Consider the following 18,615-nt stretch of genomic DNA (forward strand, 5'->3'; position numbering starts at 1 on the left):
CCTCCCTGCCGAGCACGGGATGTGGTGTGTTTGCCAACATTGCCACCTGGTGGCGGAAATACACAACTCCTGGCTGAGGCCTCAATTTGGAGCCCTTGTAGTCAAAGCCTCTGAGGCCAGCAGGGTCCTGGCACCCCACCCCACCCCACCCCATCCCATAATGTAACACAGGACACTCATTGTTGTCAATCTGACCCTCCCTATCCCATAATGTAACACAGGACACTCATTGTAAGTCTGATCCTTCTTGGAAAAAGGACAAGAACTACTATTTCTAAGCTCCTACTACATGCCAGTTACCATTGTAAATACTATGTTATGCAAACATTATCATGTTTGATCATGAACATAATGGCTGTGAGGAAGATATAATTGGCCTTCATTTTACAGATGAGGAGACTGGGGCTCAGAGACGTGAAGTGACTTGCTCAAAGTCACACAGCTAGAAAACCTGGAAATTCAGATAAAGATCACTGGACTCCAAAGCTCAGGCAATGAGTAGTTAATTTCTCTCAGATATTTCAGACTCCATATTCACAGGCCTCTTAAGCTGGGGAGTCACTGAGTTGAAGGGGAGGAGGGAGGGAAGTCTCTAAGGAACACCCCTGTCCTGCTTCTGTGATGGGAGTAGATGAAACCTCACCCGAGGTTCTGGGCTCACCAGGCAAATGGGGCACACCAGAAGCTTCCAGAATGTTCCCTTAAGTGCCAAAGAAAACCTCCAAATCCTAACAAAGGCATGAACTCATGACTCAGAGGAACTCAAGTCATGTGTCTGCAGCATGTTTGTCAATTTATTCTGTCACCACTAGTAGAAACCTTGCCACCACCTTCCAGAGACCATGACCAGCCTGAGGTGGTAAATGAAGACAGAGACCCATTTGGTTCTCATACTCTCAGGAAAAGTAATTCTCTTCCTGACACATTCCTGCACCCTGGGAGCAAAACAGGCCCAGCTCCAAAAATTATGTCCTCATAGAGTTGCTTATCAGTTACCTCCTCAAACACATTAGCACATCTTTCACGGTCGCCACCAAATGTAACCACCGTAACAGGTGACCCCTTCCTATCATCAGGAAAGGTGGGAGGAGAGAGCTGCAAAAATGACCTTTAAGCCCAGTCTGGAGAAATCTATCCATAACTGTCTCATCCAGTAATCTTATTCTTGTGGGCTTTTTGGCCTCTTGGGGCAAAAACACCCAACCATGAGCCATAGAAACTTCCCAAATGGACCAAGCCACAGCCAATATCTCCCCTAGAGCCCTCTAATACCGGCATGGCATAAACTACGGCTCTATGACTCTACCTCTCCCAAAAGAAGACTGAACAACTCAAAGATTAAACAATAGAAATAACAATAACAATAATAATAGACAGGATGTGTGTCACGACTGGACGCAGTTAACCAGCGAATTCTCTGTCTAAAGGTAAATGAGAGGAGGAAGAACACAGCCAAGGTCTTACTCCCTGCAACTCTCTGCCCCGCAAGCTGCCCCCACCCCGTCTAGCTCCCCTCAATTCCACACAAACAAGCCCCCCTTTAAACTTACTCTAACATGTTCACATTTATTCACAGTAGAGCAGCACATCCAAATGTCCTTTATCTAAGACATTGTCACTGTCTACTGAGCATGGTATGATGGTGGTTTTTCTTAACAGCAGCCCTCATTCTGAGAGACATGCTGGCAGCTGCACACACAGACACAATCCATGCAGCTTAGCGCTGGTGGTCCTGATGCGCATGGGACAAGGGCCTGGGGTGAGCTGCCCAGCTGTCCCAGAACCAGCACACACCAGTCTGAGAGCTACCCTCTTGCCCCTGTGCTCCCACATTTTGCTAGGTTCAACACAGCTTTACCCAGAAACCCACCAAGCCACCACAACATCCCTCATCCCCCACCCTACTTGATTGCATGGAGCTCGAAGAGTCACTGACACCGTGTACTGGGTAGGGGGACACCTGACCTTCTCACGAACAGTTTCTTGGGGACAACTTTCATTTCCTTATAAACTCCAGAGGAGAAAAGCTTTGCCAGTTGGCAGGGTGGTGGCAGCAGGTCTAGCCCAGGGTGAGGCACCTGGCTCCCCACATGAGGTCAGAGCAGCGGTTATAACTGAGGGAGCAGAGACCCCCAGCTTCTTTGGCTTTGGGCCAGAGAGGTGTCACCTCTCAGGGCAGCCCCCCTAGACAGCGCCTCAGGCCAGCCCAACCTATCGTCTAGCAGGGAGCACTGAACAGGCAAGGGGCGCAAAGCACTCAGCACACTAGGGGCTCCTCGATAACTTTTGGGGAGACTCAGGGCCGAGCCAAGCTGCAGAAGCTGCCGAGTTGCAGCAGAGGCGACTCTGGCCTCGAGAGAGTTAAAGGCCCATTCTCTGTCCATGGCTCTGTTCCAAAGGGTCTCCGTTAACACCCGAGGTCTCCTGATATCTCACTCACTTTAATAGATTTTTCCCATTGACGTCTCAGTTTATTGACTATCATTTCCTTTTCTGCAGGGGAGCTATTTTCTGGGTCACTGATCCAACCAACTTAAAAGGGGTTGCATTGATTAGGTTTTATTGGTGGTGACTTGCACGGAGACTGAGCCGACTTGCTCCTACCTGCTAAGGGCTCCTTTGTTTCCCCCACTCCCACCCCTACCCGCACCAGGTCTGTTGACCTACAGGAGGAACAAAGTTGGAGCACTTTGGTGGTGGGCTTTCTGGAGTGATGGAGAACTTCTGGCTACACTGCCTCAAGCTCCCTGCAGCATTGGGGTGAAGGTTATTAAACATACACCCACACCCAGGGGGATTCACATTAGCCAAGCTTGAGTAGAGATCCAGGCAAATCCAGAAATTCACTCATTCATTTCCTGAGCATTTACTGAGCCCCCACTGTGTGCGATCAACAGAAAGAACACCGCCTTAGTGACTTTTTTTTAACATTTTTTTATTGAGTAATAGTCATTTTACAATGTTGTGGCATTGCTGGACATTTTTAAATGGTTGCATTTTATTTATTTATTTTTAAAATTTTTTATTGAAGCGTAGTTGATTTACAGTGTTACTTTCAGGTGCACAGCAAAGTGATCTAGTCCTACGTATGCACAAATGGTTGCATTTTTTCCGCCTTAGTGACGTTGCCAGGTTGCAAACCCCTTTTGAATGTATTGTCTCACCGGATGCTCGCATCTCTGAGGGATGAGGAAGATAGCGCAGTATCCCTAGTTCAGGGAGGAGTGACCGGATTCTGAAAGAAGCCGCCCAAAATCGCACAATTAGCTCGTGGCGAGCTCAAAAACTGCAACCTTCCGTGGTCTGACTCCAGGGTCTCCAGCCTCCTATGTGAAGAGCCAAGGGGATGCCAAGAGGTACTAGGCAAAATTCATCTTTAATGTGAGTATAGGAGTTTTTATGTGTGTGCAGTGCGTGTACCACTAATAGACACAGAAGGGAGGTGGGTAGAGCAGAACAGGAAAGGTTCTGGCAGTTCTGCCCCCTCAATTTACAGGTGAGAAAAAAATGAGTTCCAAAGATGTAAAAAGAATGTGCCCAATTCAGACAATGATTTCTTTCATTCTTTCATGCATTCGTTTTTCCATGTCAGGTGCTTGCCTGTGTTCTCACTAGAGCTTATGTGGGGAGCAAGCACTTGAGCACAGAAGAGTAGCCGGTGCCCATGGGGACACTCATCCATGTAGAGATAGCGTCTGTCTGGAAGCCTTTGATTCTTCTCTATTCTGAGTCACTGATCTAACCCTGTTCCCCATAAGTCTTCCCACCGCAGCCCGTGACCACATGCACAGCAGCCTAATTCCGAGCAGGACCCCAAACCACCAAGTCCCCCAATTTGATCTTGGTCCCACATCAGAACCCCTCCAGTCCCACCTTTCACCCTCATCTTGTGCTGTTTAAGACTCAGGTAGACCTTGTCTGAATGGACAGCCACTGCTACCCAGAGCCCTTCTGAAAGCCAAGTGCCAAAATGTGCAGAACAAGAAACTTACAGAATTCAGCTCAGCAAGTTAGTGGCAGGGAGCATGCGTTTGGCCTGGGTGAACATTCATCTGATGACTTTAGCACAGGAGGGGGTCCTGGTGAGGGGTCAGGTACCTGTTTGTGTGTCTGCACTGGAGGCCTGTGGAGTTCATCGCTTCTGCCCCTCCCCCACCCCCAGCTTGTGTTCATTCATTCAGGATGCTTCTATTCTCCCAGTATCTCCTCTGTGGCAAGCACTGCCCTGGGATCCGGTGATTCAGAGATGAACAAGACACGGTCTCTACCCAGGAGAAGCTCGTGGCCAAATGTGGGAGAAAAACATATGTGCCAAGAATTACAGCTGCATGTGGTGAGCACCAGAGTCAAGATATTTGCAAGGGAGAGGAGACAGAAAAGCATCTCATAAAAAGCCACATCTGAGCTGGGTTAAGGACAAATAAGGGTTCACCAAGTGGGCTGAGGGTAAAGGAGGATGTTTCAGGCAAAAGAGAGAATCATGCAGGGGCATGGCGTGCTCTCAGAACTAGAACAGTCAAGTTCAAGGGAGGGAGAGGGAGCGAAGAAGCCGGGGTGGATCTCAGTGGGCAGGGTCTTCATCCCCCACCCACCCCCTCCTTCAGGCCCCTGTAATGCAAAATCTGTGTTTTGCTCCCTGTGAATGAGAGCATTAAATCATCTGAATTAGATACATTTCTTCTCCTAGGCAGGAAGCTTGGCACATCAGAGAGAATTCCAGCAAACCCTCCAGAAACAAATAGAGTGCCTGAGATCCACCCAAATGAGCAACGGCTCAAAGGGTCAGCTTCAGTTCCCAGAAGCCATTTTCTCTGCATAAATCCGCAGTATTACAAAGTCTGTGCATTACGAAAACACAGAAAGCCTGTTCACCGGAGGAACAGCGGTGGGTGTGTGCCAGGCACTCACACAAGGGAAATGAGTCCCAGCACCTCCAAGTGTGGCACACGCTACACATGTGTGTACACACAGGCCCCCACTAGGTCCCATATCCAAACTCCAAAGGGAGAGGAAAGCTTCTGGACCCTGTTTTAAGGTGGTGCTCACAAACACACACACACACACACACTCTCTCTCTCTCTCTCTCTCTCACAAGCACAATCATACTTGCACATACACATTTCACACATCACAAATATTATTCTACACACATGCACACTCACAAGGACACTCATGCACAGGGACACACACTCACACACCCACTCGCACATACACAAAATACATAGACTCACATATACACACTCATTCCTACACCTCCCACTCAAACACAACCACCACCATTTATACATACACACGTCTCACACCAACACAGATATACATACACACACTCACAAGCACAATCATACCCACCCACAATGGCACACACACTACACACTGTCTCACATACACTCACACATTTTCTGTGCTCCAGGGAAGCGAGGCCAGCACCTTATATGTTAAGGTGAAAGGTGTTGTACGGGTTGGTGAACTTCCCGTCTCATCATGAGTGTCCTTCGCTGCCTAGCAGAGCGACAGGGCTTGGGTGACATCAACAATGCCTTCCTTGGGGGTGCGGTATAGCTCAAGTGGTAGAGCGCATGCTTAGCATACACAAGGTCCTGGGTTCAATTCCCAGTACCTCCTCTAAAAATAAATAAAATAAGTAAACCTAACTACCTCCCCCCAAAAAAATTTTTTAAAAAACAAAACAAAAAACCCAATGCCTTCCTGTTCCTGCAACTCAACTCACCAAAAGTTCACTGCTTTTCCCAAGATGCTTTTGGAACTATTTTACGCAGTTTATTGGAGTAGAACATCGGCACAGAAACACGCCCAGGTCATATGTGTAGGTTCGATGCCTTTTCACAAAGCTCATTCTCAGATCAAGAGGCCGAACATTTCCTGGACCCCAGAGGCCCCCCCACGTACCTCCTTCCAGGGTAACCACTCTCCTGGTTTCTAACAGCACAGATGAGCTTTGTCTGCTTTTGAACTGTATGTAAATGGAATCAGAAGTTCACTTCAATGCCCCATAATGGCCTCCCCATCAACAAATTCATCACGTTGACCCCATAGGACAAAAGACTAGGAAACAGGAGTACAGAGTAACGTTTGCCCCTCTGTTTAGACACAGGATGATGAAGGGCTTTGAAGCGTAAAAATACACTCTGTGGATACTATGGTTCTCTGATCCATCAGGCGAAGCTAGCCTTCCAGAGGGAAGCTGGACTTCTTGCTAACCCTAACCCTAACCTAACCCTAAGTCCCAGCTCTGCCACTAACTCCCTGGTGACCCTGGGAAGCCACTTCACCTCTCTGCTTTCTCACCCTACATTGGAGGTAAGAGCAGTAATAGCTAAACTTTCTTGAGCATTTGCTATGTGCCAAGCCCTGCTCCAACTCACTCCTTTAGACCAGGGTCAGCAAACTACAGCCCGTGGTCCAACTCCAGCCCCCACCCCCCACCTGTCTGTGTACAGCCTGCAAGCTAAGAATCATTCTCACATTTTTAAGTAGTTTGAAAAAAAGCAAAATAATGATATTTTGTGACACATGAAAATTATATGATATTTAAAGTTCAATGTCCACAAATAAAGTTTTATTGGAACACAGCCCTGCACATTCATTTCCATCTATGACCGCTTTCAGAGTAGTTGTAACAAAGACCTTAGGGGACAGAAAGCTGAAAGTATTCACTGTCTGGTGTTTTACAGAAAAAGTTTGCTGAGTCCTGCTCCACCCCCTCACCTTGTGCACTCTTTTTATCACCCTTGTAACAGATAAGGAAGCTGAGATCTAGAGAGGTTAAGAGCCCCCTGGGGGGCTCAGCTGGGAGTGGGAGGTCTGTGCTAAGTGCAGACGGGCTGGCCCCAGTCCATCCACCCTGGGCAGCTGCCCACCATATGTGAGGCCCTCTAAGGCAGTGGGCGTGATGGTGTCACTTGGCAAACTGCAGAGAAGGCTAGGAACGTGAGACAGGTGCATCCCTGACCCCCCCGGTAGGAATCAGTGACTGATTCTACCCTCACCCTTCGGATCAAAATGCCCCAAGACCCTACACATACCACATCCAGCCCAAAGACCTCTTTATTAACTAACTAGTGATTTTCTACAGACTTCTACTTCAGAAGCAGTTGACTTAACCATACTCTCCATTCATGACCTATTATCATAATTAGCCTTTGCAGAACCCTGCTCTTGCTTTCATTCATTCATGCATTCATTCATGTATTCGCTTTAATCCCCATAGCCTATGTCCAAATGGTAGTGGCTATCTCTTTTGGCTTAGTTCTTGCAGGATGGGCAGTGTTATTTCATATGTATGTGGGGTTTTGTTTACATAAGTAGTATTATGTCATATCTGCATGTTTTCTACTTTTTCCCCCGGGGAACATCTTTTGCTCTGTACGCTCCTATTGAGTGATAACATGCATACAGCAAAGTATGTAATGTGTGCTGGTCATAAGCATAAAACTCAATTTTTTAATCTATATGTACACCTGTGTAATCACCACCTCGATCAAAATATAACACATGTCCAGCACCTAGAAAAGTTCCCTTGTGCCCCTTCCCAGTCAATAAACTCTTCCTTTCCCCCTTCTGCTGCCAGAGGGAACCTCTGTTCCAGCTTCTGTCATCACCCATTAGTTCAGTTTGTTCTTGAACTTCATTTAAATGGAATCATACAGTGGGCTGTCTTTCATGTCTTACTTCTTTTGCTCAGCTTGTCTGGGAGATTCCTCCATGGGGTGTGTGTAACAGTCGTCTGCTCTTTTTTACTGCTGTGCAGCACAAAGTTTTTGAGATCTAACCACGTGGCTCTGTGTGCAGCCAGTCTGTTGCTTCTCAGTGCTGCTCCTTGGCACATCCACCCCATTGTACCTTTCCACTCTCCCAGCGAGGGATACTCGTGGTGCCTTGGTGGTCACCCTTATCCACATGCCCTTATGGAGCTGGGTGAATATTTTCCTGGAATGAATAACCAGGAGCAGAATTGCTGGCACAGGAGCTGGCAGGTTGAAACTGACAAGTTCTACCAAAGCAGAAGGAGCCCTGAGACAGAAGAGCTGCTCTGGTTGATCCTCCCCTGACCCCATTCTCCCCTCTCCCTCCCCTCTCCAGGAAAACCTTTCAGCCCCTCCTGTGTCTTCGTGCAGGACCCAGCTAAGCATCTTGCTTCCTGAGTATCGCTAACTCTGTGGCAGCCCGCACCATCCTGCTGCATTATAACAAGACGATAATCAATGAACTGCTAACTCTATTGCAATAAAGGAGCGAACTCAACCTTATATAATTCTTTTTAATTGTTTTCTCACATTACAAGGTTTTTTTTTTTTTTGCTAAACTTATTCTGCCATAAGTTATGTCGTTTAATTTCTCAAAGTGCTAATAATTTAATTGCTTCCTTCCTGCGCACAAAGTGCCTATACCGTCCTCCCTCCCCGGCTCGGAGATTATAAAACGGGAGTTGGCAGGAATACCTAAGAGGGGAGTCTTTTTGGCGGCAGGATTTGATGGGAAGCAGCTTTCTCAGAAGTCAGTGTGTGGGATTGGGAACCTGGCTTCGGACTTCAAAGGGGCATGGGGCCCTGCCAAGCCTGCCTGCTAGCCAGTACAGGGAGTTTATGATAATCACAGGGGAGGGGAGGAGAGGGAGTTGAGATTAGAGGGACGGGATGAGGTAAGGGAGCATTGAACACAGAGTGCATGCCATCCTGGAAGGCTGTCAGGGAAGCTGGGATCCATCTGCAGCAGGAGGGATTTAGATCAGACTCATGTCCAGACAGTCAGTTAGGACTCTTGAGATGCTGGCTGGACCCAGGGCAGGGTGCCAAGGTGACATCAGATAACAAGAAAGATCTAGGGGGGAAGGACATAGCTTAAAGTGGTAGAGCGTATGCTTAGCATGCATGAGGTCCTGGGCTCAATCCCCAGCACCTCCTTTAAATAAATAAACAAATCTAATTACCTCCCCACCCAGCCACCCTGCAAAAAAATAAGACCAGATAATAAAGCTAGCATTTATTGAATCCTTCCTGACAGCTTGACACCGTGCTCCCCTGTGTCAGCTCATTTCATCATCACACTCAACTCTCTGAGGTAGGTACGCTTACTGCTGCTAATTTACAGATGCGGCAACTGAGGGAAAGAGAGGTGAACTTGCTCGAGTCCTTAGAGCTTATTCACAGCAGAACACGATGAGTCAGCCTCCCGAGCCTGTGCCTTCATCTGCCACGCAGTAAGGCCTCTGCCATCTGTCTAGGTTGGATGGCATCACATCTCCTGTGGCAAGAAGGGGGCGGTACAGGCTGCGGGACAGGATCAGGGATGAGCTGCTCTTCAAGGTCCTTCCCTCTGTCCAAGCTCTGACCAGTCAGAGCTGCTTTAACAACTTCCCCATCACCCCTGCCCAAGAGCCCCCTCTAAGAAACTCTAAGGTTGTGCCCAAGACATCTGGCCCATTCCTTGGGAAATGTCTTTCTGGGGCCTGGGGAGCTGGATAAAATAGAGGGAATGATCCAATGTATTTGGTCCAATTTCCTTCAGAAAACTTTGTTATCCTCTCCCCTAACCCCAACTTCAATTCAATCTCAGTAAGCATTTACCTAAATTAATTTTGTGCCAAAAACTGTTCTTGGGGGTCCAGAGGTTCAGAAATGAGTCAGGCCTCTACCCCGGCCCTGAGGAGCCCACCACCTAGTGGCAGGAGCCTGGGAAGCACAAGGCTAATTTAGGAGAAGACTCCAGCGTGATGTGGAAGGAATTACAGAAAATGGGGAGACTAAAAGCCCTGAGCTATTCGCCTTGGAATTTTCTCTTTGGAATCTTGCCTCTCGGTCCCAGGCCTGATGTCTATGCTGGCTGTCCACAGAGCTGAGTGACAAATTCCAAGCCAGCGTAAGAGAAAGAGAGGCTCCAGTTGGCCCTGCCCCTGCCCAGGCCTGCACACACACCAGTGGCCTTGGACGCTTGGACCAGGCCTGGTCTGGGCGGCAGGGATTCCCCTGAATGGAGGCTGGGCTTGCTCGCCCGCTGAGATTCCAGATCCTGCCTATGAATTTTCCATGGGACCATCACCCCTGGAACTGTGGGAAACGAGAAAGAGGAAACTGGTTTCCTTTGCAAGCATGCAGCTTGTGGCTTCTCCTAACTAGGCTGGACCCACTGCCCCCTTCTTGGATGGAGCAGCAGAAATTTTACCTTTGGAAACCAGGGAGATGAAACTTTGGAGATTTAGCCACTGACACCCCAAAACAATGAGCCTCAGGCATCCAAGCTAGGTCCCTGGCACCTACATCAGTGCTCAATAACTACCTGTGAATGAAGGAAGAAGGTGAGTGGGTGTTGGGGGAAGGGGTTTGTCCGCAGAGGTGGAGAACAGGCCTCTACCTGCCAGATGCTTCCTGTCTAGTCGGGGTGGTGGGTGGGGGGTGGCAGTGTAATGTTATGATAATAACATTTTTCATAACTCAAGTTTGAAGCACCAAAGGCAATCCGGGTGAGATATTTGTCAACACGAGGGTGGGGGAGCCTCTCCCAGAGGAGGCTTTCCCAATTCTAGTCTGAAGAGGCTCTGAGCTCCCTCTCAGCTCAGCACTGGCTTTTCCTGGAGGTCCTTCCGAGCTGGGCCCCTCTCACCCACAGTTAGGGTTGTCCTTTGGTCTCTGCTGCTCTCTGCCGAGGACAGAGACTCTAGAACTACCCTGATGTATACGTCTTCTCTGGGGCGCAAAGAGGGGGACTTGGTGAACCTGCCACCATCCCATCCCTCTCCAGGAACTGTGGCGCTTACTTTGTTCAGACAGTGCTGGGGAGGCAGTTGTGCTTTTTTTTTTTTTTTTTTTTTTTTTTGTCCTCAAACCAGATTTCAGCAACTGCATGTGGAAGGGGAAACACGGCTGCCCAGAGCCACAGTCTTGGTGCCTTGTCGCATGGGTCCCCTTGGTAGGAGGGTATTTTGCCCATGCTCTCCAAGTCACCCACTTTACTGTAGCCAGGGTAATGGTGGTGGCTCTGTATTCCACCCGTCTTCTCTGTTCCCCTCAGGATCTTAAACTCTGGAAACCCAGGCTCTGACCCTGCCCTGTCAGTCTCCCAGGGCAGGCAGCTGTGGCAGGGAAGGGGGACCATCAGAATAATCTCTGTGCAGCTTTCCATTGCTAAATCTCACCCATCTCTACATTTTCATATCCCAGCCTGGGGATTCAGAGAAGTTAAGTGACTTGCCTAAGGTCACATAGCCAGGAATGGCAGTTGGAGCCTAAACCCCTCTAATTTTCTGTCTAATGCTATTTCATTGTGTCAGTGGCCTCAGTAGACCGAGAAAAGGAGATGTGAGGCTTGATCCAGACGCCCCCATCCTGAGGAGCAGGGCAAGGAGGCAGACAGTCCCAATTGAGGACTTCTGGTTCCAGATAATAGAGATTGTAACTAGAGTCCAAGAAAGGAAAGTGAAAAGGTGAGGAACTGCTGGTGGCAAAGCTCTGGGTTCTCCACATTTAGGGGCAGGACATCCTGGACAGAGGTCCATGCCTTTGGTGACTGCTGGTTCAGGATGCCCTCTGCTGCCCACTCTCTAGAGTGGGGATGGGGACAGGTGTCAATTTATGTGGAACTCTTGGGGCCCTGCCTTCCAGAGGAAATATCAGGCTAATGGAAATAGCAAACAGATACTACATCTGGGGTCCCAAACTTGGATAAACAGCAGCATCTATGGGGCTGAGGCAGGGGGAGGTAATGGACTATAACTGATTAATTAATTAATCTATTTTATTCATTTATTGAGCAACTGCTACCTGCCAGGCACCATGCTAGCAGATGGGAATAGATAGTACATGACAGCCAAAACTAACAGCACATCTTTCCTTCAGCCCTCACCATGTGCCAGGCCAATCGTTTTACATGTGTTACTCACTTATTCATATCACATACATGTGGGGCTCAGAGAAGTTAAATAACTTTTCCAAAGTCACAGAGCTAGTAAGCAGATGAGGAGACAGCTAAGGAAGCTCATGCCAACAATACAGCAGACCAGGTCTCCCTCCCAGAGAGGTGCGCTCCGAGTGTCCTGGGATATTTGAGAGAGGGCACTCTGCTCCGGAAGTGAGGAGCGAGCATATGACCTGGACCTTGTGGGATTTTATCTACAGGGGAGAGAAAAGGGGTTCAGGTTGAATAAGTATTTGCAAAGGTGCAGAAGCCCAAAAGGAAATAGGTGTCCCAGGGTGACGACAAACTTGGGTATTAAGCATGGGGCTGGAGAGTGTGAACATTTTGGAGACCAGATTTAGGAGCTTGGATTGTATCCTACAGACAGTGGGGAGTCGCAGAGTGGGGTGGAGGTGGGGGGACTCCCATTCTGAAGAAATTACTGCAGCCTTCTGACTTCTTGGAAATGAGAAGTGAAAGTGACTGTTACAACCTGCGTATGTACACACACGCACACTTGCACACACGTGCCCACACAGGGACCCACAATCCTCCCTCCTCTGACTTCCTGGCTCTTAACTAGATTCCCCACTTATCTGCCAAAGAAGGTGGAGCCCCTTTTCCCTAAAAGCATCCCCACAGCCACTGCAGACTATACCCAGGGAACCTCAAACCCACTGCCCCTAGAATCCAAATAAACCTGGCCACCAATACCCAATAAATGACAGGTCACTGCCTGTAAGCTGGCACACCCAGAACCATAGCCAAGCAGTTGAGGATGCTTCTCTGGGACAGCAGCAGTGAGATGGAGAAGTAGGGGAATAGTTAGGAAGGCTGAAAAGAACCCCACCCCAACCCCACCTGCTTTCTCTTTCTCACCCTGGCAGTGGCACCTGCCGGCCACCGCTGCCCAATCTCCCTGAGAGGAGTGAGTTCTCAGGTTACTGGGACTCAGCCCCCTTCCCGCCCTGGGTGCCTTTGACCCCATAGCTAGCCCAGCACTGCCCAGAAGATCTGACACCCCGTCCAAACATCAGCCCATACACAGTGAAATGAGGATGTGCCTGGGGAAGGGGGCAGCCAGAGAGACCTTGCATATGCATATACAGAGAGACTGAAAAGGGGTTTGTTCCTGTTAACTCAGCATTGTCTGCCCACTTTCTCGTACCGCTGCTCCTACACAGTAATTGAAATCAAGAGCCAATGTAGTCATTATTATCCCCATTGTACAGATGAGAAAACTGTGGCTCAGAGAGATTAATTGACTCAAATTACTGAGCCAGTCAGAGGTACAATCAGAATTTGATCTTCTCCTCACCCATGCCAGGTAATCAGACTCAGATTGTGCTTAGGGCTCCAGCAAAACAGAGCCCACCCCCCAATTTTGTTTTTCTTTGAAATACTTTGGTATTGGTAATCATGATGTGAAGTAAATCCCTGTCTTGATTTCCTCTAATTTATGCTTTGGTTTGTGTTGTTTTTAACTGCATGGGAGGTGAGGGGTATGGGCAGTACATGTAACAAACTCTGGAAGTTCTAGTCCAGCTTATTGAACTACTTGTTCTCTGGTTATGCCAGGCTCTGTCAGGAGGAAGCTTCTTTGGCTATTGATACTTTTGTTCATGCCCCTGTGCTCACAGGATCTACACCATTTGTATAAACAAAGGAGAGATTAGTGGGTGTTTGTGAGGTCTGCAATCGTTGCGTGTATGTGTATTGTCTGTCTCACCAAGAATGCACAAGAAATTAAACAACTGTGCTGCCTCTAGTAAGGCAAAACGGGTTGCCAAGGGAAAGATGATAAAATTTCACCAGAGAGCATTATATGACTTTTGAATTTTGTACCAAGTGGATGTCTTACCTATTCAAAGAAATAATGGTTTCCAACCTTGTTTTAAGGAAAAACAACATAAGATCTGAATTCAATAGCTTCTGTATTCAACTCTGCAGACCTAGCTGGGACAACAAATGTCTGGTTACCACCTTGAGAGAGAGCAGAGAGAAAATTACAGAGAACCACAAATAATTAAAAACCATACCAAACGATCCTGCAGAATAAGGATCCAACCTGGGAAGCCAGGAAGTCTGGAGGGAGAGAACTGGGTACAGGAGGGATGGATCCCCACTAGGGAGGTGGGGGAAGGGGCTCCGGAGGCCAAGCCCCACCCAGCATGTCCGGGGAGAGAGACATTTAAAAAGAGAGGAGCACGGCCAGTTGGTTCCTGCCCCAGAGATACACCATTAAGTTAAGTCAGGGAAGAAGGTGGGGCCATGAAGAATCAGTCCCTCACACATCACTGGAACTTCAGGGGTCCCTCCTCACAATCAAGACTCAATGTCTTTGTCTATAAAATGAAGGGTTTGGCCCAGAAAGATCTCCAGGTGCCTCACAGCTCTAATATTCTCTGAGCTGATGGCTGCAGCCTTCTGCAAACGTGCATAAAATAGATTAGTTTTAGCAGTAGTAAAAACAAAACTGAAAATCAGATTTATCATTTTAATTAAATATACTTTACATTCTCAATTTCTAGGGAGCAAAATGCTTCCCCCCCCCCCATTAGTTTTCCCTTTGTGGGAGTCAGTTTGTGTCTGATGTGCAATTTAAGAAAATACCAAACCACCCCCTAAGAAGATACACAATTAACAAGACGGTAACAGGTATTTCTTAACAGGAAAGTGGGACTTGGAGGGGGGAAAAAAGAACATAGAAAGGAAATGTCAGGGAGGGAAAGGTCAGGTGGGTCAGGATATCAGAGAACTGGGAAGCAGGCTGGTAAGAACAACTTGCTTTTGTCTCTGCTGCGCCCCAGGAGCTGGGTGGAGTGGCCAGGGAATCAGGAGGGGGAGTCTGGTCCGCTCTCCCATCACCCCACCCCCTTCCTCGGGTGACAGAACTCTGAACTTTGGAGTGCTCAACCATAAAATGGAGCTGAAAATACCTGTTCTGAAGAATGCTGGGGAAAGATAATAAGATAACCTATCTGAACAGGCTTAGAAAAACAATCAAATGTAAAGCACACTTGAAAACATCATATTTTGGAAACTCAAATTGGGATCCAGAATGCCTGGGCCCCATCTGGTGAGGTATTGTGTCCTCTCAGCATGCAGTCCCCCTGACATCCTTCCTTTCTGCCATCCTCTTCTCCACCCAGGTGCTTGGTCCCCACGGAGTGAAAAGAAACAAGCCCCTTCACCCAGGATGAGCATCATTTCCTGGGTTCTGAGCTCCACGGCCCCAGATCATAAATTAATAACTGTGGTTGTAAACTACCAGATGAATCTGGGCTGGGGTTGCCTGCAGGATAGCTGAGAATCAACAGGAGAAATAAATCTAAAGCAGCAGCTCCCCGAGTTGTGGGGATGCCCCAGGACAATGCCCCAGGGGCAGTCAGGGGCAGTCAGGGGCTGGGGTAACAGACGAGTTGCTGTTTGGGAAAGAAAAAAAAAAACCCACCGAGGAATAAAACCAGAAATCCCCACCACCACCACTACTATTTCCCCTAAAAAGAGTCCAGAATATCCTGTTGAAGGAAAAAAAAAAAAAAAAAAAGCCCAGGATAAGTCAAGTCCCCAGGCTTCTGCCAGCTGTGGGTTTTCTGCCTTAGGGAGCTGGGGCGTCCACTCGGTGGCCCATTATTCGTGATGACAAGAGTAAATATAGACACTCTCAGAGAATTGAGGAGAGACTAAGTGGAATAAGCGGCATTTAATCTTTAAAGAGAGAAATTGCCTCCTCTTGGCAGAGCCCCGCCCAGCGGGAGCTGTGGCCCCTCATAATTCAAGTCCGCACTTAATTAAAAAGGGGATCATCCTGGATTCTGCCCAACTGGCACCGACTCCACTCTCATTCTTCGGGCTGCTGACATTTGTCCGTTTGTCTCTCTTTGACAGAAAGGGAAAAAACTCAAAAGGAAAAAAAAGAATCTTAGATCCTGCCATTTTCAGAGAGGGCCTGTTCTTCAGCTGGGCTGCTTCCTCTAAAGGCAGAGGGTTGAAATATAAACGAATGGGGAAGAAACAGAGCAAGACAAGCAAGACCTGGCATTTGCAAGAGTCCTGAGTGGCTGCAACAGCAAATAGGAAAAGCTGAAGTCACCAGCACCTTCTAAAAATAAAAATGACTTTCCTCAGGGGCACCCTTTGGCCTCCAGACTCTACCCAGCATTAGGCTCAAACTTTCCTCCTGGGACAAGATCCCAGATGAAAGGAAGGCACACTTATTTAGCCTTGTTTAAAAATACTGAAATGTTCCTAACTGGGTGTCACCCCAAAAGGTGACCCCAGGAGGAATTCTAAAATCAGCCCCTCTCAGGGATTGGCTTGGCCGCACGGAGGTCGCTGTATCCATCCCTCTACTCCTGAGAATCTCACACTCAGATCAGGGTCTTTCCAGGCAATCAGAACCTCTCATCTCAGATTCCGGACTGTGGGTGCTCTCTGCTGGAGGAGATCCCGCGAGAGTTGAGCTGTAGTGATCACCCCCTCCTGTTTCTCCCAAGGTTCCTGAGTACATCCCAACCCTAGAACATCGAAGGGAAAGAGAGGCCCAGTTTCCACTTGAGGCCTCATCTTTAGGACTTTTCTCCTGGGAGAGCTCCTTTTATACCAGGGTGCCCTCCGGAGTAGCGCAAGACAGCCCCTTTACCTGTACCTTTCCTCTAGCCCAATGTGCTCCCAGCCAGTTGGCTGGAGGGAGGACCCCCCCTACCCCCACCATTTTTCTGTAGGGTCTCAAGATTGGTCTCAGGCTAAGTGGAAGGCGGAGAGGAACAAGGGAAGCAATTGCTCCACCCTCCTTTCAAGCACAGTCTCCAAAAGTGCTGCCTTTCCATCCACCTTTAAGGTAATATATATTGACAAGACGTTTGTGAGGACATCTATGATAAAAGATTAGGGCAGTGGCTTTTGGGGCCAGGATGGGAGGCATGGGTCACAGACCTATCTTAATGGCTCTGATAAAAGCTATGAACCCTCTCCTCAGCAAAATGCACATATCAATGCAGCACGCACCAATGCAATTGATTTCAAAGACGTAGTACACCTGTGGACCCAGGCTCAGAAACCCTGCAGTTTAGAGGTAGCAGCATGAAAGAGTGGGACTTCGAGAGGACAAAAGGAAGTCCAAGAGCAGCATTTTTTTTTTCTTTGGTGGCCCTGACCCATCAGCCCCTGGGGAAGACCCCATGTTCTCTGACCCCCAGGGCCTGACCCAGTCTCAGGTTCATTCCCCCTGGTGACATCTCCAGTTTGGGAGACACTAAAGGGACACAGGTTACCACTTGACCCTGTTTAATCTCATCCATCTGGCCTTACTGTCAACCTGGGTTTGCTCTCTCAGTTCCCCTCAGCTCTTCCAGCCACTGAGGAAGCCAGGCCATTGAAGACATTTCCCCTCACAGTCTGGCTGGGCAGGCTACTCAGCACCCACCACTACACTCTGAAGGCCATCTGGGGGAGACTGCTTCTCTGATGGCTCCTGGGCCTCCTTGTCTAACCCAGGTGCCTCCCCCTCCTCATCCCAGTGCTCCAACCCTCTGGCTCTCAAGCAAGTCCCAGGCTGCCTTGATTGGACATTTGCATATTGAGAACCCACATTTACACTTGGTAACTTAGACTCCTGGGAAACAAGTCAGAGTCCAGCCCCAATATTCTAGAAAGAAGGAATACCTGTGTAGCCCCCACCAAAGGTGCCTTGGGGCAGGAGTGTCAGGAAATGTTTTTTGTGTCCTCCATGAAACTGTATGTCCCAGAGGGGACTGTAAGCTTCCTTAATCAGGGTGTGTCCATCTGTACGCTCTGGCTCAGGCGTGTCTTCCCCCCCATCTCGTTCTATTTTCACTTAAAGTGCAGTCTTTGGGCACATAGGTCTGTTTGGGGTGTCCTTAGTCTGTTGAGCAGACCCTTGGGATAAATGTGTGTTTCCCAGGCCTCAATTTCCTCGTTTGTTAAATGAAGATGACTTCTCCCAGGACTGCTGTGAGGGTTGCATGAGCAAATACAGGTCAAGTCTTCGCAGCAGGGCATGGCATGTGGACACTGTCAGTAAGTGTTGGTTATTGTGATGTGATTTCCAACAGAAACTTCCAGTCCCTCTAGTCCTTCCTCTCCCCAACTACCTCAAGCCCTGGAAGAGGCTCAGATGTTCCCTCTAGAGATGTCCCTGCTCTGAGCCTGGGTGTTGAATCAGAGGCCAGGTGACAGCAGTGGTGACAGCAGCAGTATCTTGTCTCACTCAGCCAGCATGCTGAGCCAGAGCCAGAGCCAGAGGAGGGGACCCCTCAACCACAACCCTGGATGAAGAATGGCGAGGAAACAGTTAGTCTCTAGGGACCCAGGAGCCCTCCAGATAAATGTAAGCACTGGGAACCAGAAGTGTACCCTTAAGAGAGCCCCTGCCTGGAGTGCCCTCTTCAGGACCAGCCAGAATCTTCTTCATTGTCATGGAAACTACATCAGAGCTGCCTTCCTGGAAGAACCCTCAGTCCTCCTCCCCCACTTCTCTTGGCTCAGAGACACAAGCTCCTCCCTAAACTGGTTCCATCCAGTTTAAAGCTGGGATTTGCTTGGGCTTGTCTCTCCTTCCTTGGGCAGGGTTCCTGCTAAGCTCGATTAGTTTTGTCTTTATTGTATCTATTCACAGAACAAGTATTTCCTGGGACCCTCATAAGCTTGAAGCAGTCTAGGGGAAGACTTAAAGAGGCAGATGGG

The sequence above is a fragment of the Camelus bactrianus genome, chromosome 16 (genome assembly GCF_048773025.1).
Source record: "Camelus bactrianus isolate YW-2024 breed Bactrian camel chromosome 16, ASM4877302v1, whole genome shotgun sequence".
Classification (NCBI taxonomy): domain Eukaryota; kingdom Metazoa; phylum Chordata; class Mammalia; order Artiodactyla; family Camelidae; genus Camelus; species Camelus bactrianus.